General features: G+C 41.7%; 1 protein-coding gene across 3 annotated transcripts in view; it reads left to right on the top strand.

Moving 5' to 3' along the window:
• Positions 1-22,095, top strand: part of hipk2 (homeodomain interacting protein kinase 2) — a 97,240-nt gene that overhangs the window by 21,371 nt on the left and 53,774 nt on the right. The window lies entirely within an intron of this gene.

The raw sequence follows: 22,095 nt of genomic DNA on the forward strand, positions 1-22,095 counted from the left end.
CCTCATGAGCTGCTGCTGAAGTTCTCTCCATCTTCACTCCGATTCCTGTTAGCTTGTTTACCCCCGTAGTTAACCCCCCCCTCCCAATGTGGGATAAAACAGTAAAACTCAAAGGGCTTGCTGAGTAGCCAGCTGCATATTGTGTGTAATGTGATAAAACAAGCATGTTGTAGTGTTACTTTGAAGATTATCAAAGGCCTGTTTAGTTCCTTCAAAACTTGGTGAAACTCTGGTAAAGACAGGCCGCAGGAAATATTTGATGACATTTTTTTAGTGTCATTGAGAGGTTCAGAGGGGAAAGTGTTTTTTCCTGTTTGTCGATTTTCAAAAGATCTCACAGAAACTCCCTCATTGAAGAAGGGCTCCAATCATGTGGGGTGGCAGCCTGCCCACAGGCTTCTATTCACCCCTCTGCTCCCCAGGCCCCCGGACCCTCAGCCCCCCATCACCATAGTTGGCTCCCATTTCCCCCAGGATAGAGATGAGGGGTCAGCCTGAGTTCTCCTGTAATATGTGCCTGTAATCCACACCAGCGGGCCCTGCATTAGAACCAGATGAGTCTCCGGGAAGGCCTTTCTTCCTTCTCCCAGTACTTCTTAAACAGTCTTTTTTCGCCCATAGCAAACAGTGTGTTTAGGTTTCAGCGGAGGCAGCGTTGGGGGAACTGTGCGAGGAATCAAACAGTGTCCGTGTCCGTACAGAGGGGAGCTTTGTTTGGGGCTCAGGCCTGGTGCCGGGGCTGGGGCTGAGGGAAAAACAGGTGTGTGTGTGTGAGCCATGGTACCACACATGAAAACACACGCACATATACCCATAGACACATGCCAGGTGGCTCTGCAACTGCGCATAGTGTCGATTCTGTCGAAAGAAGTTTGTGGTCCCCATTCAGTGGATTCTGAGTCGGTTATATTTGTTGTTGGTATATCTGCCAGAAGTTTTTAGCCATATATTTGCAATAAACTTTTTAGATTTTGGTAATTTGAACCATATATTTAACCAGTAGAAGGATTTTAGTCATTGAATTTCTGAATCTTAAGTTATCAGAGCAAATGTTACCATCAGCTCATATCCAGCCCCCTCTGCCAGTGTGCCAACCATCATTGGGGGAAAAAATATTTTTAATATGAAGCAGCTTTATTCAGTGTTTTTTACTGGTTTAAATCACCTGGTCCATTTGTTTTGAAGAGGAGGAGACCTCTGCAGAAAATTCGGCTCCTGGAAAAAAAACTCTGAATGTAATGCAATGTCTGAATCTTCAGTTATCAGACAAACAAGCTGAGCAAACGTTAGCAGCAGCTTTGCTCTACCAACTTGCAGAACAGCGGAAAAACACAGATTTTTAACTATTTTTCTCTGTGTTTTCGTTTATTTTAGAAAGGGGGACACCTGCGGATAATTTGGCTCCCACTAAAACTCCTAAACTGAATTTTAACCAGGAGAAACTGAGTGCCATGTCGATATTGCTCCATCGTTGTTATTGTTTTGGTTGAGAGATCCCTAGTAATGGGATTCAAACTGCACCATGTGGAAGATAAAAAAAAAAACCTTAAAGCTCAAAAATCCTCAGATCCTGATCTTTTATCACATCTGACAGGTGTATCATTTTGTCTTAGCTATAGTGTTTATTGAACTGTATTTTATAAACACTTGTGTCTCCTAAACCTACAATAGATTGAGATCCCTGTATGGGAATTGGATTGTATGTGTCAACAGGGCCAGTGCTGTTATATCAGTTTAAGTAGCTCATCCTGAGGTAAACACCACTAGTAGCCTGTTGTTGTTGCTCCTGGCCTGTAGGTCAACAAGCAGGCCATAAAATGTTCCTGTTTGTTTTCTTGGGGAGTGACGAGTGGAGTAGAGCGGAGAGATCATCCCTTCATTTCCTTTTGGCAGCGGAGAAGGGGAAAGAAAGGCTGACATTGACCATAAAATTACCCACCAGCCACCAAAACCAAGACCAGGGACTTGGTGACCCTGGTTTGAGGCATTGGGAGTGGTGTGTGTGTGTAATAGGGTTTTATGTAGTGCGTAATGTCATACAGTATGTCAACAACAGGAGTATGTTTGCTTTACCAGGTCTCATTGTGAGGAATGAGGCAAGTCTTACAATTCAATTCAAAGAGAGAGCTCATGGGAGACGAGCACTACGGGTGTCTCAGCAACACATGCCGCTTGGGCAGCAAACAAACTTGGGCTGCGGGTAGAGTTCATGATGAGTTCAAAGCTTAGAGGAGAACATCAAACCATCTTTGATGATTTCAGATGAGAAGATTGCAGGATAGTTTCTGTTTCTGTTCGGCAGACAGCACCTTTTTTTTTCTCTTTTTACAGGGGAGAGATTACATACAGGTGGGATTTGCCAGCTACAACCTGCCGGCTCTGTGTTACTCTATATCCTGCACAACAGCAAAAACATCCCCTGTCTTCTTCTTTGAATCTTGTTAAATATAAGTATTTGTGTCTTAGTGCACTTCAGGGCTTGATGGGGTGAAAAGACACGAGGAGGAATCTTTTTATATGATTCAAATGAAGAAAGAGTCATTCTAAGCCAGTTGCAGACATTATATATACAAAGCTTCTTTTTTTCTGCTTTCACCCACTTGGTGGGAATTTCATGTTCCGCACACATGGCTGTTTGCATTTTGAATGCCATAGATAGCGTCACATGTGCTTTAAGAGCCTTGCAAATGACTTATGGATTTTCCACAAGGTTGACTCATGCAAATAAAACACCAGCATTCAAGGTAAACAAGTGATGTGCTATTTGCGAGAATAGCTCTCAGGGTGCTTAGAGTTTCAACTTTGTTCGCTTCAGTGCTTAGCGAGTACAGGCTCATGTAGCTGAGCTCATCTATCCTTGTCAAATAGGCCTGTATGTAGCACTTCTACACTCACTGCCAATGGACTTGAATGCAGTCTCCCTGCTATTATTTAAATATATTATCACTTAAGCTTTATGTGTTCCGCTAGACTGTGTCTTTATCCTGTTCTTAATTATTGTGTGCTGTTTACGTCCTCATTAGATCATCTTGTGACCTAACCCTGGTCCTAGTTTTTTTCATCCTCCTCTCCTCTCCTCTCCTCTCCTCTCCTGCCAGCCTTCTTCCCTCTTGCCTATAGCTAATGATGTAACAGGTAAGCCGGCTAGTCAAGCCTACCCCGTGCCAGATAAAGGGATTATTGTCTTGTCCCAGTTGGGCATGTTTGTCCTATTTATCTCATCGGGTAGCCGCCATGAGATGGGTGGAATGCAGCAAGACATTATTTAAGTTTATGTTAAGTTTCCTGAGGCAGTGCAGCTGGCAGGAGGAGGCCGAGTGGTGGCTGCTGGTGGAGGAAGAAAGGTGTAATGTGCAGACAGAGGAAGGGCTGTTAGAGGAACACACTCTCTCACCCTACGTGACTGTCTGCTGGACTGTCCCAAGGCTTTGTCATTTAGGTAATGGGACTCTGGTTTCTCTGGAGGACTGCTCTGTTTGCATGAGTTTTTGTATGCTTAGTGGAGGTTTGCATGCAACAGAAGATGTCTGGATCATTGGTGCATCTTTTAGACACAAATGAGTGGCAAGAATTAGGACTGGGCGATATATATATACAATATATATATGACAATATATTTTTAAATGTGATATGGAATTAGACCATATCGAATATATTTATATGGTTACATTTTTTTCTTTCTTTATATATAAATGTTGCCCTTAGGGTTTGTCATATTTAGTTCTTTTGTAATGTGCGTTATTCTTTTCTCATCTAAATATATTTATTTCAGAAAAAGATTGGCCTATTTTATTTCATGGGCTATTTTTATTTAAGATATTTTAGTATTTAAATGTGCACTTTATGCTGCTCTGATTTTATAAAAAAAAAGGTACTCCTGTTGTTATACAGTATTTATGTTTACTTAAATAAAACTACTTGTGACATGTCATATCTGGCTTTTACTTTGACTGAACATTTGCTTTCACTTTGCAATAAAAATATCGGGATATATATTGTATATGGATATTCAGCCTCAATATATCAGGATATGACTTTTGGTCCATATTGCCCAGCTCTAGCAAGAATATGTCAATACAATACATATAATGGTCCAGGGATATGATTCAATATATTGCAATACTGTAAATGTCATAATATAACAAACACACCACCATATGTATAAAATCATATATAATTAAAAATCACAAAACATAATATTGCATTTCTCAGGGGTAGCACTAACTTCTTGCAGCCCTACTACCAACTGAGCCTAACTGGAGTTCCCAAATTTGGGCACAGAGTCCTAATGTGCTCTACAGTAACCGCCAAACTAACCGCAGTTAGTTCTAAAGCCTGTTGACAAATCCTACAATAATGTGCAGCAGGTTTTAAGTGATAATTTAAGGCTATTTCAAACATATGAAACTATGATAATATATTTTAAATGAAACAATAGTTCAGGAAAGACAATTTGAATGGCATTTTTTTCACTTATTCACATGATATTGAGCAGCACATCTGCACAGATAACATGCTTGTTAGCAACGCACCTGATTGAAGCGTCTCATGTTCCAGGTAGTTGGAAGCCAGAGCCGACACACAGCAATAATAAAAGGGATAGTAATTTAGTGAATATGTTTGTTTTAGAACATTTAATGAAAAGCCTCTGTTTGTTTTCTTTACAGCTGATTCTGCAGTCTATTAACAGCCAGCTTTCAATAAAATTCAGAAAAGGAGAAGCTGCCCGTTTCATTCAAATATAGTAATTCAATTTGATTTTGAGATTTTTATGCCACAACTCAAGCGGAAGAGTTTTGGAAAGGACCGGAAAGGGTTGATGCAGTCAGAGAAATAAAACTTATTATTATTATGATCCCAACACCTGTGATCTGACATGCATGTTATTTGTTTTACCCAAAACTGCTCAAACTAATAATGTACTCATGCAAATCACAGACCTAGCTACTTATCATACACTTAAGGATTCAGTATACCTCAATGGAATTGGCTGAAGAGTGTCAGGCCCTCCCACTCACCTTTCTAGTGATCTATTTGAGGGAATTTCTGTAACTTTCTGAGACCAAATATTTGACAATCACACCCACTTCAAACAGCGACTAACAACGTGTACAGTTGAGAAATTGAGCAGAATTTAAACTTCTCTCTCTGAAGCTCTCTTTTCATTCTTACTTTTTGTGTGTACGAATGAGTGCTGAAACACTGAGTGCTAAAACTGTGCACCATTCCCCCATATTTAAATAATTCATTACTCCGTCTAGTCCCTCTTTTTTTTCCACCCCACCTTTGAGTGTTCGGAACAGCTGTAAACAGTTTGTGCCTTCATTCCCATACTTCTTTTCTCTCCTATTTTCTGGACACGTACAGAAAGGCTTTGTCACAGTGGCAGATTTACAGAGGCTGGCCTAATTGCCACAAGACAGAGGGAAAAAAGAAAGAGACAGAGCAATTTCCTGTTGTAATTAAACATCTTAATATTAACAACCTGGAAGCCTGAAGCTGTATTGCACACGTGTCAGCACCTGCCAGCTTCATCATTATACTTACACGTGAAACCTATATGGTACATACACTGAAGTCGTACAGCCGGAGGAGTTAGCCAATGAGATATTGTGGGTGAAAAGAAAACAGTGTCTGAGAGGGAGGAAAGGTCTTGTTGATGTCAGCAGTGATCTGAAGTGGTCAGTGTACTCTCGGTGCTTATCAGTGTGAAGCGAAAAAGGCCTCTGCCCGAGGAGATCTTAATGCATCCAGATGGAAACTTCACAAAAAGCTCATATTATGGAACTCTCTGCACTTTCTACTTTTAGAGGCTGTATCTTTTTATTCATGTTGGCAGTAAAGATGGGTGCAGCTGATGCTACAGCAGGATCTCTGACACCGCCCGGCTTATGTCGAAGCCTTAATAACTGATGAAATATGTATCTGTCTCCACCATCAGGGGTGGTGCAGTCGCTGCTCAAGCCCGAGACGGCTGAGTGTAAGACGAGCCCCTGCCCCACCTGTCTATCTGTCTCCCTATCTGTTGTTAGCGTTGCACAACCAGACAGACAGGGCAGGCGTTCCAGCACATTTACCCTGCCTCCGTGCGAAACATCAAGGGGTGTTTTAATGAATGAGGTTGCTATTAGTTACTGTTCTGTGAAGCGTGCGTTAAAGTGCGACTCTGTGTGCCAGAGAGGGAGAGAAAGGTAGGTAAACGCCAGTATCGGGTTGCCACACAGGAAAGATGGATTAGAAGAAAAAAAAAGGACGGGAAGGCTGATTCGCTCGGTGGTAGCGGCGCTGTTAATAGTGCAGGTGTTGTTTGTGTGAAGATCCTCGAGAAAGTATCTCGGAGAATGGGGTGAGAGGAGGGGAGAGGGACGGAGGTGTGGGGTGTGCGGAAGGTCGTTGTTTTGCATTCCTCACCAGCACCTGGAACAGCGCTCTTTTCCCCCCAAGCAGTGGCAGATTATTACTAATGCAGATGAGCTTTCATTAGGTTCAGGCTGACTGGGTGGCTGCTGTGGTGACTTTTTTTTTTTTTTTTTTTGCTGACTTTCTTGTTGGTTTTTATTTAGCTTTATATTTCAAGTGTGTGACCACTCAGGGCCTGGGCCATCCTGTTGTTGTTGACAGTAGATACTGAAATCACTGGCTATTATCAGGAGCTCGCTTATAAAAAGTAAGCCCCCCTAAAATGATAATTACTGCTCCCTGTATTCACTACTGTGCTTTTTATGACAGTCATAACACCTTAGTATGCATGACAGAATCCTAATAACCTGTTTCTCATTTATAATTTGCCTCTGGGCAGCTCTTCCATGTGTCTCCACAGAGCAGCCGGCAAGCAGGAGACAAGTAGCAGCTAAGCTAATTAACTACCGGTAGTCAAGCATATGCATCGGAACATATACAGTAGTGAAGCGCTCACAGTCATTTTGGCAAATAATGAATGAGCATGATTTAACTCTTAGGGAAAAAGTGAACTTGGCCACCTTGCTGATGGATACACCTATCGATATGCTCTGACATTCTGCCCCCCGGTGTGTGTGTGTGTGTGTGTGTGTGGCACATGTGTGTGTGTTTTTGCGCACCCCTGCTCGCGTGGGACCACTTGCTACGACGATAAGGCAGCTTTCTGAGTTTCACCACATCGTTTCATCCTGGCTACTTGTCTTTGTTCTCCCTCGCAGTTCAATTTCCATACATTTCCCAGGATATTAAGCTGACGGAAATTAAGCTGCCTTGATAAAACGCAGCGAGCCGCCCACTTAAGCTCACTGAGGCTGCAATCTGTCTGCTCTATATTGATTGGCTTATTTGAAACATAGGATTTTTCCTCACCTAAGCTTTTGGGGTGGTTAGCAAATGTTGGCAGCACACGAGTAGGAACTTGTTCAACCATACAGGTGTTTGTAGAGTTGCAGCATAACACCGCAGGCTAACGGAAAAAAAAAAATCATAAAGAGGAAGGGTCATTAAAATGTCCACACTCAACTGTAAGGACAGAACAATGGAATTTTTTCTCACTTAAAGTCTGAAAATCATTAACTGGACAGGTAAAATTTCTCCCAGCAGAAGTCGCATATTAATTTTTCTGCTCGCTACAAATGTGTCTTTCTTTCTGGAGTCAAGCACCGGTGGGTTGGCAGGGTGATGGCTGCCATCAGCGGCTGACTGGCACAGGTGCCCCCAGGTCTAAATAAATCATGAGGCCTCCTGCTGATCCCCCCACCCCCTCCACCGCTCCTGTATGCCCGCCATCCCTCCGCAGGGAGCTCCAGAAAGGGGGTAGCCCCCACCCTCGGCTCCTTCCTGCCCTCCTTCCCTTTCTCTTCTTCCCCGACTCCCTTCACCTTCCCTTCACCACCCCTCACCTCTTCTATCCACTTGCATGAATATTTAAACGCGAGTACTGGGGTAGAAAATATTCAGCAAGGGCAATGAAGACTTTCCAAAGGAAAGAAAAATGTTCATTTTGGGACTCAAAAGTAATTTTTTTTAGGCAGGGGGAGTGTGACCATAGAAAATGGCTAGATTTCATAAACTCTTATGAGCTATTTTTGTTGTTATCATTATATTTGTCGAAACAAATTAACCTTAAGTTGTACCAGGCATTAAAATGAACAAGAAATTGAAGAAAAAGGCTGGCTTAATACATTTTTCCATGACTGTATTAGACATGTTTTTTTAAATATGTTGTTGTTGGATTGGATTGGATTGGATTGGATGGATTCCCTTGAAGTTTATATATATATATATTTTTTTATTTTATTTTATTTTTTTTTTACTATAAATAAGTTGTAATGTTGGTAGATATTCAATATATAATAAATAAAATAAAAATGACCAAAAACAATTAGTTAAAACACAGTAGTGTATATATCCATATATAATAAATACTTTTGGTATATATTTGAATATAAGATATTCCAGCCAGTGAGTCAGCAAAAATGGGTGGAAGTGCATAAATAAATAGCATCATTGCCAATTGGCATACAGCACAATAATAATTTCATCTAAATTATCTTATTTTCATAATCATTGGAAGCCAAATTGTAATTTAAGATATAATTTAATCAGCCATCCAGCCCCATTATAGAGACAGAGAAAAACAGAGATTGTTGACAACAGTCTAAAAGAGAGACAGACAGACAGACAGACAGAGGACAGGAGAGACACTGAGAGAGACTGATCCAAGCTATAGCTGTCCAGCTGGGGAGAGGATTGGGGGGATTGGGGAGGCCCGGCAGGGACCTGCAATTGGCTTCATGCTGGCTGTGTGTGTGTGTGTGTGTGTGTGTGTGTGTGTGTGTGTGTGCGTGCGTGCGTGTGCGGACTGACTGCCACTTTGACAGAGAATGCCTGGTGTGCAGAGGCCCATGCAGGCTCCCATGAAGTTTTCAACAGAACAAAACAGATGCATTTGTTTTCTCAATTGAAGGAATTTGCTAATGTGCATATACAAGGGTAAATAGTTTGGCTAATTTGCGGCAGGCAAGTGGGCAGAGCTTTCCGTCACTCAGCCAGCCAGCTGGGGCCCCTGTGTAGAGAGAAAAAGAGGCTTTGATGACCCCCCTCTCCCTCCCATCTCTCTCTCTCTCTCTCTTCATTTAGTATCATCCCTGGCTCAACACAATAACTTGATTTTCCTCTAACTGCCATTTTAACGATTTTATCCGCTTTGCTTTTATGTCCCGCCTCTCCCTCCCTTTTTAAATGTGTTCATCGCGTTTGATAGAAGATGTTCGACAGGCCAGTTAAACATAGCTCATATTCATGGTGACAGTTGTTGCTCTATAAAAATGTTGCTATTTTTCATTGCAGATGGCAGAATTAAATGAGGCTCTGTTCTTACCACACACAGGCTATTTTCAGCACCACTCATGAAGTCATAAAGCGACACCGCCATGTGACTTTTAGACTCCAATTATTAACGCCTCATTTTGTTCACATTTTTGGTCAATAAGAGATGGGATCAGGAATGTTTTATACAATATATTTTTGCTATAGTTAGGAGGGAAAATGGTATAAAATGAGGATACATAGAGTCCTGATTTACAAGAGGTTTTTTTATCATTTAAAAAACACAATAAAGAGGTTAAGGGAAGTTTATGGCATTCATCAACAAAGAGGATCTGATGTAGCTATGTGTTATCATTGTGCGGTAGTCTGGGGTGAAGTGCTTCATATCAATCTTGTTTCCACAGAAAGTACGTCAGCGTTGTCATTCTTTTATTGACCTTGTGTCTCAGCGAACTCTTCACATATGGACAGCTTTTTCTGAGGATGAGCCAGAGGGGCTTTTCATAGAAATTGCTTTTTTGAAATATAAAGGCCACTCAAGATTCTGTTCAAGCAGTATACTAGTCATAAAACAGGTCTGAAGCAAATCCTATTTCACCCAAGCTTGATAAATAATTTAAAATGACTAATAGCGCCTTGTGACAGAGAATGTATCGCTGTGGTGTATCACATTGCGGCGGTTTTGGCCTGAGGCATAATTTGTTTGGAAAAATAATTACTCCTGTATTGGATCCTGGTTAAATATTAAAAGGGTTAGCATTAGGAATGGGGCAGCATCCAAGGGTGTTTTAGTCGACTTGTGTGAAAACTGTTGCTTTAGATATCACTAGTGCAGACAGGCTGCAACAAAAAGGAAAAAAAAACACCCTACTATGTTTTATTACTATATTCAAACTGCTACATTACTAAATTTCACACAAAAAACGCAATGCAAACTAATGAACTTCTCCTGTGTGCTCTGCCACCGAGCTTTGAAGACTAATCCCAGTGTTTTATGAGCGAGGAGCGTCGGATTGTCTGTTGAGTTCAGCTGGTTATTGAGTGCACAAGCTGGGAGGCACCAAAGAGCATTAAGACGCTATATATCAGCCCGCAGAGGAAACCAAAAAAACATGTTCCGCAGAGATTGTAGATAACAAAAAGAAGAAAAAGCAGAAATACTACAATAAGAAAACAGAAGAGAAATAGAAACAAGAGAACAATAGGCAAATTAATCACTCTAAATGTGAACAGTAGCTGCTCAACCGTACCAGGCAATTTGGTGTGTGTGTGTGTGTGTGTGTGTGTATGACTGGCTGATTAAACACAGAGGTTATGCTCTGTCCCGCTACATACAACAAGCTCAGTGTTCACATCCTCAAGTCACCTTACAGTAATACCATTACTTTCCCCTGTAACAAGTAGTGAAATGAATTACTTATACACAGATATACCCAAAAGATAAACTCATTTGTGTTCGATTGGGCAAATTTAGAGCAATGACGTATTGAAAAAACCCATGGCAGCATCTGAAATGCATTTTCACACACGAGGAAACAGCACAGACAGCCTGATAATCGCTTACTGTCGCATCACTCTGATGTTCGAGTTGGAAGTAATGAATGAAGCAGAATATACGGAGATGAAAAGGGAGACAGGAAACTCCAGAACATCTGTCTCTAAAAGAGACAATCTACTAAATTGATGGTGATTAATCTCTGATTTAGTATGTTAATGTTAAAAACTTCAATTACCGCTTAACCCTTAATAGGGCACTCATTGAAATACTTGCAAATTCCAAATTTCAGATTCCTAGAGAATATTGGAGGATATTACATACTGCCAGAATGTGTAAAAAAAATATACTAAAATAATATTTTGAGAAAAAAGTTTACGATATTAAAGTGGCAAATCTATGAGGAAAAAATTCGCAGATTTATGAGATTTAAAGTGGTGAATCTGGGAGAAAAAAGTAGCTTTTTTCTCATAAACTTGCGACTTTTTTCGCACAGATTTGCCACTTAAAAATCTCTTAAATCTGCAACTTTTTTCTTGTAGATTTGCCACTTTAATCTAGTAAATTTGCAACTTTTTCCTTCTTTTTCTTCTTTTTTCTCGAAATATTACCTGAAGTTACCAAATATAGTTCTTTGCCTGATAAAGGGTTAACTTGGAACTTGGGCTGGAGACGTTCCCAGCTGAGGCGAGAGACGGGGTAGACCCTGGACAGGTCGACAGACTTTCACAGGGCTGACACATAGAGGCAGATGCTCTCATTTACTCCTACGGACAATTTAGAGTCACTAATTAAACCTAAGCTGCATGAAGTGGTGGAATGTAACTGAAGTGCATTTACTCAAGTTCTGTACAATTTTGAGGTACTTGTTATTTACTTGAGTATTTCCATTTTATGTAACTTTACACTTCATTTTCACTAAATTATGAGGCAATTATTGAACTTTTACTGCACTACATTTAGCCAACAGCTAAAGTTATATTTCAGATCAAGATATAGCCTAAAAATGTGGTCAATTTACAATGATTAGATATTTTTTTAATTAAACCTCAAAACAGTATATTAAGTAGTTCAAATGAGCCCTACCTTTACAAAATGTAAATGCTGCTTACATAAATGCATCAATGCAAATAATCTAATATTATATTTAGAATATATATAAAAATCTGAGTGGGTCCATTCTGCATAACGAGTACTTTTACTTTTGATACTGTAAGTACATTTTGATGCTGATACTTCTGTACTTTTACTTAAGTATGGTTTGAATGCAGGGCTTTTTCTTGTAGTGGAGTAATTTCACAGTGTAGTATTAGTACTTTTACTTCAGTAAGGTTTTGAATACCTTTTCCACCACTGGCTGCATGTCTTTGGACCCAGAGAGAACCCACGTTGACAGGGGGAGAACATGCAAACTCCTCAACTGGACCCTCTGTTTAGCCTATATTAACATTTATAAACATTTAAAAATTGCTCAGCTCTAGTGGCACTTATTTTTGTTTATAACTGTACTAATTACACAAGTTGTGATCATTATGGCATCTGTGTTTGACCAATCAGTGGCAAATACCAGTCCCAGATTAAGGACTTTTGTTACACCTGGACTCAATTTTGTGAGGTGTAATGAAAAGAAATAATACAAATAAAATGACGAATTACTGATGTCAGGGAGTCAAAGTACTACTACTACTTTAGAAAAAAGTAACAATTAACAATAGAGTAATAAATTAAATTTTTTGAGTAAGGAGCCCAACACTGTGAATGGCCCACATCGATTCATTCACAACATAAAGAGAAAGTTTTTCCGCATATATACTGATAACACGCGATTTGATACCAGGGTTAGCCCCGACCAGCATTTACTGAGCCGAAAGAACACAGTATCTCAGTGTGTGTTATCAGCATGAACTGGACATAACTCACAACTCCCCTTTAAACACAGCAGGGACGTCAGGGAGGCAGCAACACCGCCACACACTCTTTCATTACAGCCAGAATCTATATATCATCAAACAGATGGCTTCTCCTTAAACAAGGACAGTGTTGTTGTCTGAAGGTGAAGGAGTCTCGGCGCATCAGCCAACTCAAAGCTCAAACCGGAGCCTCAACAGAAAAGACAAGAAGAGATCTCACTGCTGCACCTTATTAGAAGCTCTTACTATAACTCCAGGTCTCATCTCTCAGGATCCTGCTACAGTGTTGCCCTTGTACCCAGCGAAACAGAATTACATGCATTTCTCCCCTCAGTGCTTCTATTTATAATGCCATTTACATATAGGCACTAGCTCCAAGCAGAGTCTATTTGCTGTCAACATACGTAGCATCCTTGAAGCAGAATTTTCACAGGTCATTCACCAAAAGTAACTGTCACTTCTCGCACTAATCAAGAGCTACTAATGCTTACATGAAAATGAGTACAGAATGTTTTCTGGTCGCTTTCCATTGAAGGCTTGAACACCTTAAGCAGAAATCAAGGCTCAGTACACAAATCCATTACCACGCAACCCTGGATCCAACACAAGCCGCTTTTAGCACGCATATAAACCACAGCATAATGCTCTCATTTGAGCAGGAAATGCATTTAACAGCAACGACTTAAATAAAACGTCCTTGTGCCTTTTTAAAAGTGTACACAAATCTTTTCTAGGCTATGTTTTCTTTGTCAGAATGAATGAAAAGCATTAACACACATCACTTCACATGAGTTCTAAAAAGAGTCTCTCTTGTTGGGGCCGTCGCCATGGCAACCACAGCTCTTGTTCCAAAAATTGTCCGTGTGCCTCTGAAGGTGCAACACCTGAATTAGACCGGGGCTGTTTTTGATCTGCCTGCCTGCCCTAACCAACAGCTGTGTACTTTAGGGACAGGGAGGGCCCTTGAGCCACACTCTCATCTCGCTGCTATTGTTTGCCCAGGTGGGCCAGGACGCCCCGTCTTTCTCCCTCCCCCCTCTCTCTCTCTCACTCTCTGTCTTCTCTGCCCAGCTCTCCTTCTTTCACCATCTCATTCCCCCTCTTGCTCTCGCTCTCGATCTCTTCCTCTTTCTCCCTCGCTCCTCTCCGTCTTTGTTCCACAGGGACCTGTGGTCCAACTGAAGCTCTCGGTTACACAAAGAAACCAAATTGGCTTTCATCTGCAGCCTGTTACCAGCTGTGTGCATTGTGCGTTTGTGCTCCCGCTCGGTGCAGAAAAAGTATAGATTTTACCCATGACAATGTTATTGTTATTGGCTTTGAGTCATAGCTCTTCTTGCAAGAAACACTTTCTTCTCTTACAACTCCAGAGTGGATTTCTTATTTCTTATTAAAGTCTTTGGTGTGACTTTGCTGTTAGCAGTGCGGTTAAACATGCTCGAATTTTTGTGGGTTTGAAGGCGTTTTTTAAATGCAAAAAAAGGAGGATGTTGAGAAGCCAATAGAAGCAACATCCTGAGTCAAAATGTGTGCCAAGTAACACTTTATATTAAGGTATACATAACCACCATTGATTGCTTGCTAACGGGCATGCATATTAGTAGCATATTGACTTTTATTAACCATAATAAAACATTTATTAATGCTTTAGTCTGCATGATCATATTCTACAACTACTAAGAGTTTTCCCTTAATAATCTCATGAATTTGCTAATTAATCAAGGAGATATTCTACCACTGAATGGGTGTAAAACCCCCGCATCTTCAGAGACTAGATTTTTTTCAATGTGTAACACATCACTTAACAATGGGGTCTCTTAATTGCAGCAGTCGTGTGCTATATTGGACTTACCGAGTGTGAAGCTGTAGGAAAGAACACCTGTGTGGGTTTGTAGAATCAAACTGCTGTACTACTGAATTAGTTATGAGCAAGACCTCACTTTCGAATGGGAAATATATTCAGCGCTTTGAAGACTTAAGCTATTTGGACACTATCAACATTTTTGGAGATTTCTGAAATAAATTGGTTGTGGGATTGTATTAGTTCTGTTCTGCAAACAGCTGAGAAACCCCCTATCCTCAATAGGGAATTCTGAGGAAAGCCATACATCCTCTGAATGCCCTAGGTGTCTTATTTGTAGTTTCATGAGGCTGTGATTATCACAAGAGGTAATTGTATCAATGAAGTCTAAAAAATGCTCTCACTCCAATGAAATGGCTGCTATGGGGACTAACATCATCACACATGAATAAAAGCTGGCAAATTTACACAATTCCAAGACTGTTTAGGGATCCAACCATGCAGAAATATCCAAATATGGGCTATGACTATTCTTGTTGTACTACCACCCTGTATAGCCTATACTGTGCAAAGCATATTAAGATCGTAATTTGTATACAACTTCTTTCTGACTTACCATTAAAAAGCAGTTATTAGGAGGTTAGTGAGGGAATGCTTTTAGTTAATGGCCTATCAGTTGCAGAATATGGTCATGCAGAATAAAGCATGGCCAAAATGCTACTAATATGCATGTTAATAAACTAATTAATACTTGTACCTTAGTATAACATGTTACTAAGCTCTTGGCATAGTAACGTAAGTGTGGAAGCAGCACAAAAAGCCCCAAAGGTCCAAAGTCCCACTTCAGACCTGTTGTTCAGATTGTCACCATGGTGACAATAAAGCTTAAAGTCAGACACAAAGATGTGATTTTTAATGTGTGTTCACCATTCCTCTTGAGTGTGTGTTTGAGAGTGTTAGGAAGAGAGAGATGCCCCATTTAGCAGAGTTTCTGGCCTTGTACGCAGCACTGCTCAGGGCACCGAGAAGAACAGCTGAGAAAACAGCAGGGAACTTTCATTAGTGATCCCTGCCCCTTGTCCCCCTTTCCCCTCTCTGCTTCTTTTTACATCTTTCCGTCCATCTCCCAGCCTCCCTCTCCCCTATGTCCTCCTGTTTCTGTCCATACCCTCCCTTCCTCTCTCCATTTCCTTTAACCTGACCTTTGTCCACCACGCAAATCTGCCTGGCATTTCAATCATCACATCCAGGGGACATATAGGATCACAAAGCCTCATCCCTCTCAGCTGGCCATAAGGGCAGAGAGCTTCTCTATATGTACCAGTGTTGCATTTCTACATAGTTGCTGGATGTCTGAGCAGATCCAGAAGGAGTGAGGTGAATATAAGTGACAGGAAATTAAATATCTAACTGAAATCTTTGCTTTATGTCACATAAATGCATATAAAAATACCAACATGGTCTCACAGAAATCCGTGGAATAGCCACGGAATCACTCAAATTTCCGTGAAACTGACACGGATTTCGCTACAATGCAAGTTAATGACAGTCATATCCCGTGGCTATTCCATCATACAAAGTGATTATGTACATTCACTGACTGAATATTTAGAAAATAAAACATATATTTCTCACTAGAAATGTGATCAAAATCCTTTTTTTATGAAGAAACTAAGTCAAAATATTGATTTTTTCACTAAAAATGAGAGAACTGTCCGCCATTTTTTTTGTTCTGACCGCCGGGACCTTGAAAGACACATGACTTGGAACAAACCAATAGGAAAAAATATTAACTTGCATTGTAGTGAAATCCGTGTCAGTTTCACGGAAATTTGAGTGATTCCGTGGCTATTCCACGGATTTTGAGTTAAGCAAATCCGTGGCTATTTCACGGATTCCTGTGAGACCATGTTCACAAATACATGCATTTCATGTCGCACGAATGAGTGCTGGAAAAATATCTATAAATATGGGTTCTGTTACTTCCTTTTTGCACTGTAAACAGGTGCTTAAGAGAAAAGGAGGTCAGGAACTGTGCCTTCCTTTGTGTGAGTGTGTGTGTGTGTGTGTGTGTGTGTGTGTGTGTGTGTGTGTGTGTGAGAGAGTGAACAGGTGCCCTACAGTTGAATATCTGTACCCACAAGCATCACAGACACCCTTGCTGTGACAGAGTTAACTCTGCTGCTCTTGAATCAGTCAAAGGCAAGCTCTACCGCAGGAGGAAAAAGAGTTTAACAGACTCCTTGAACTCTTGTGCACGTCTGTGCGCTCAGGTCTTTCTCTTTGAATTGTCAATGCTCACTGCAGCTTGAATCAATCATAACTTTAGCTCCTGTTCAACAGAAACGCCAGCATTGGTTAAAAAAAAAAAAAAAAAAGAAAGCCTTATTTGTTTGTTTGTTTGTCCGTCTGTCTGTTTGTTTGCCTTTTCTTCAGGGGAGCAGGGACAGGGAAAGGAGGAGAATGGATGACTAAGTGCGGTGAATCATAAATGAGTGGAGGAGAGTGTTGGTGCAGTGGAGAGGCTCAGTGTGATAGCACCAGCTACCTGTCACATTTCAGTCTCCCCTTTGTTTTTCAGCTGAAAAAGCTTCTCTTTCTATTTTGCAATCTCTGCCATGATTTGATTTATGAAAAGAAGCCATTTTCTGGGGCTAATTTCATAAAGCCTGCTGCTAAAACATCTGAGGACAAGTCACAACAGCCCTTTTACATATTCTGCAGACAGCTGAAGCAGGGCAGACCCAGGACCGGAGCAAATCATTGGTCACAAATGTTGCATACACTATAGATGACGACCCTCAGTTCACTCTCACCGCAGTTTATTTTACAGCTGGAGGAGAACAATGTACCATACAAATACATATAGATTATTCCTGCCCGAAAGACAGCCAAGCAACTATTTTTGTTGAAACACACTCCAAGTAAGTACAGCAGCATGCTCCGACACACCTCCCGCCTCCTTCCCCGTTGTTAAGCCGGGAGTGAGGAGTGCTATTTGCATTACAAGGTTCCTGTGGAGCAGAATAAAACAGACAGAGCTGTGAGCAAAACGAAACACGCTCAGGGTGGCCCTGCGCTAATTGCAACTGGGGTGCATTTACTGATTATAGTTAAGTGGTCCAAAATGGTCCCCTGCTCTCTGTTACATTGACCCGCTCCCTCCCCTGGTGGATGTGGTCAATAGCAGGCCTGTTGAGATGCCTTTCCTCTGAGGGAAGAAAACAGGGTCCAATCATGCCTGTCTCCTCGCTTCATCTCCAGGAGAGGATAGTCGAAGGGAGGGAGATTTTAAATCAGACTTTATAACAAGGTGAACAATGGAGTCGGGGACAGCAGGAAGCACTATTTTTCATAATTGAGCATGCATGTTAGAATAAATGTTGAATTAAAATACATATACTAAATTGGATCTGCAGAGGTGAAAATGGTTTCCCGTAAGTGTGAACAAAAAAAGATTCAACCCATTTTTATCCTGGGTATCCTGGTCGTTTTCTTTTTTTTCTTATTTTTGGAGCACATGTGCTGCTCATGACTATTCATGTAGGCCTGCAAAAACATGCAAGTGTGGTCAAATGGAAATTAATGGAATGCAAAGTGGAATGTAAATGTACTTGCAGAGGATAGGAGGGAGGGGGTGAATGAAATCCTCGCTAAAGATTCTGGAAGATTGCATGACGTGACCGGGTCAGTGTTTTGTATTCCCTCTCTCCCCTGTTGCCGGCGCCGTAACAGGAGGCCCCGCAGTGGGAGAGCAGGCCGGGGGTGATATAACAGCCACTGGATCACACAGGCTTTGATCTCCCCTCTGGGTTCCTGAGCATCTATGGGATAGACTTTAGGCCTACTGATGAGAAGGTGGAGATCTCACACCCCCTCTAGTGCCGGTTTGCTTGCAGGTCTCTCTTTTTTTTTTTTTCTTTTTTTTTTTTTACCACACAGCATATCTTTAGCCCGAGTGTCAGTGTGATATTTTTTCTTGGAAGGACTGGTGGATTTGTTTGCAATTTTCTCCATTCACATGCATAAATATAGAATGATGCTGCCTCTGCTTTTTGTGAACACAAAGAGAAACATCTCGTCTCTCTTAAGGAGTTATTTCCCTTCTAAATGTTTTGCTCTGAGGGGGTTTGAGTCTTACAGCAGGTCTGGGTCTGGTCTTTTACATAACCCCAACACGGTGATGTAATTCCTTCTCCCCCTGAATGCTGGTGTCAGAAACACTGGGCTGTGTCCCTCTAGCCGTTCAGTCTGCCCTTGTGTCATAATCTCTCTCATGCCTGGCCTGATCCTGCTCCAATTTATGTAATTAACTGATGTCACTGCTCTGGATTGCTTGCAAACACAGTATCACTGCAGCCCTGGTTTCCCTAAAAGTACCAAATCCTTGAGGACCTATGGTCTATTAAGGCTGTTATTCGCATAGCTTACAGTTATATGAGAAGGGATATTAAAAGGCAGAAAATAACAAGCCCCATTACATAAACATGGAGAAGTAATTGGGGTAGAAAAAAAGTTTATTTTATTGTAAGAACCAGCAAAATTACTACATGCCAATTAGAAGGTGAGTGTTTTATGAGCTTGGTTTGCTGACTTAGAGGGATTTGTGTGCAAATGGGTGTATAGAGTGAGCAAGGGGTTAGCATTGTGTGACGAATACATACAACACACAACCTGTGCTTTTAGAGCACAAATACTAACATAACAGCCAGGTTCTGCTTTTCACAAAAAACTCCTATTATAGCTGGGTGGGACTCCTTTTGTTTGTGTACATGGCTGGCTGTTTGCACGCCTGTATGCACATCTGTGTGTACAGGCACAAACAAACATCCAACTGTGCTAGATGATTAGATTTCCAGGGCATGGTCAGTGAGTCGTATGAGCTCATGCATCCATACAGTGTGAGGGAAGGCAGACTTTCTGGCAAGCAAGCAAACCTGACCTATAAACAGTCAACCAGACATATAGATGGGCGATAAAGCTGGATAGACCAGCAGGAAGACAGTGAGAAAGGCTCTAGCAGATTGGGAAGAAACAGACAAACAGACCTAGAGACAGATAGAGGGCAGGGACTGGCTGCAGGGAGAGACAGGCCCTTTGAATGAACATTTAGGTTAGACAGACTGGGTGAATGTGTCAGGCTGCCCCTCAGACATAGATCAAACATAGAACCAGCCATCCAGGACGCATCGCATCGCTCAAGGCCCAATGTCGGCCCTCCTGACTGGGGCAGGGACTTTGCCTCCCTCCCCTGGAGGGAACGAGATCCAAGGACGTCTCCTGAAGTTTCCATGGTTGCATATCTCAGCTAGATCCAGCCTTGTTTGTTTCGCCTGCAACATGCTCCGCTGCACCGACCCACATTAATGAAGTGCTCGCAGATTTAACCCTTAGGTGGCCGGCGATAGACCGCCAAACTAGCACACATTTGCATGGCACAGATGCGCCCATTTGTTCTCATTTCATCGCTGGCGTGACATTTAGGCTCACATGTGATGGGAAATGAGCTCGGTTTGTGTTTCCTGTGTGTCCCATGCACCATGCCTGATGATAATGAGGGGGAAAAAGGCCAGAGGAGAGGGGTGGGGTCAATATGCTAATAGTGGGTGTACATTTTGATGCCTCACTACCGACATGGAGTGGTTTAGAGAGACGGGCTATCATTCTCCACCTCCTTTCCCCTCATTATCCCTCCACGTCTCTCTCCATCTCTGTCCTCCCCCATCCCCTGCTTTCTGCTCTCATCTTTCTCCATGCCCTTCACTATCTTCTTTCCTCCATTCTCCCCCCCTCCACTCCATCTCCCTCCTCCAGCCTCCACCCTCCCAAACGCCTCTCTCCCAGAATATGAGATACATTTGTTTTCCTCCGCCAGGCTACGAGAGTGGGACGCGTGGCGTGCAAAGTGCTGATGTGTTGGTTTCTGGGTAATTATAACATCCCTCGGTCTCCAAGAAAACTCTAAACTAATGTTTAATTTGCCTCTCCGCTCAAAGGAAGCCCTCCTTTGTTATTGCCGTGGCAATTAGCTGGAGCCAAGGCCCAGGCATTTCCTGTGATTGTTGTGATTTGCATAGAGAGCGAATCAGAGAGAGTATCAAGACCCTATACCCCTCTTCTCTCACTGCCATTACAGCCACCCACTCCTCCTTTCCTACCTCTTTCCTCCCCTCCCTCTATCCCTCTTCCTACGCTGAATCTCCATCAGTGGCCTAGCAACCGAAACTTCAACCCCTGTGTCTGATACCTCTATATGTAGTGGCTGATTGACAGAGGGAGAATTGACTAACTGGAGGGCACAATACTATCATTGTTTTTCCTTAGACAGAAGTGTCAGAGGGTCACGTGTCTCTTTTGTACACGATCCCTAATGGTCATCCTCTAGTTTCAGCAGATAGCTTCTAATTAACTGCCTAACCTAGCTGGTGGCGTTCCACTGAGGATGCTGCTAATGGAAGTTGTTAATTGAAGGTATAAACATACTGCATTTAGATAAAGATGTCACGATGCATACGTGCATACCGGACACACACATGCATGTGGTGCGGCAGCATGGAGGCCCATGTGTAGTTAATGAGATTATCAGTCACAAAGTAAACAGTGGGTATTGGTGAACGTGCTGTTTTCGATCCTGAGGGGGAACCATTAACTAGCATTGCTGCATCACTGTGGCTATTGTGTTTTCTGCTCTAGCCAGATAAGAAATAGATTCCCACCGACTGTTTAATCTCAGGGTGAATGAAGCTGCCATGTTTTTATGACAGTGTTGTTGCTTTGTGTCACCGTTACGAATCACTCACAACTGAACCTTTGCCAAGCCGGTTTTGAAGCCTCGAGTTCTGCATTTAGGCAGAATCAATCATAATGTAGCCCCACCTTGAATCTTACCCTGCTTTATCATTTATTTTACTCCAAATGGGAGCATAATTTACAAACTGAACATCATGTTTTAACTTAAAACTAGCAACTGAGACCTTAAAGTCATTATGAGAATGTTTATTCTGGTTATAAATCAAGTGAGAAGTAGGGTAATTTTTCTATTGACTTACATACAAAGCGACTTCTTTGCAACCACTGGAGTCGCCCCCTGCTGACTATAAAGAAGAATGCAGGTTTAAGGCGATATATCAAATTGGCTTTACTTTTCGGGCGTAGAGGTTGCCGCTTGTTCCATTTGCATAACTTTACCGTACAGCAGTAGAGCAATGCTGGCACACCGTACTGCACAACTCTCTCTTCATCGCTATTGTAGTTGACCAGGAACCCACAGGCAGGTCTTCCAGCTCTATTGTTTCATTTGTGCTTGCCAACTTTCAAACACTATTGGGAGCAAAATCTAAATGTTTGCTGGGAATAAAACAATATACTGACTTAACCTGGCTGTGCAGAACTATTATGCCAAAAAATTGCTATTTCTTCTCACTGATATAGTCAAAAACGACATATTCACATGTTGGGTGCAAAAACTTGACAGCCCTACCAACGGTAACCAAGAGGAGGTGGGACATAGTGAAGGATCAATTGGCATGTATTATTCTATTAGCAGTCATGTCATATTTCTTATCACTGAGCACTTTTGAGTCTCTGGATTTTAATGT

Source organism: Centropristis striata, chromosome 6 (assembly GCF_030273125.1).
Source record: "Centropristis striata isolate RG_2023a ecotype Rhode Island chromosome 6, C.striata_1.0, whole genome shotgun sequence".
Taxonomy (NCBI): domain Eukaryota; kingdom Metazoa; phylum Chordata; class Actinopteri; order Perciformes; family Serranidae; genus Centropristis; species Centropristis striata.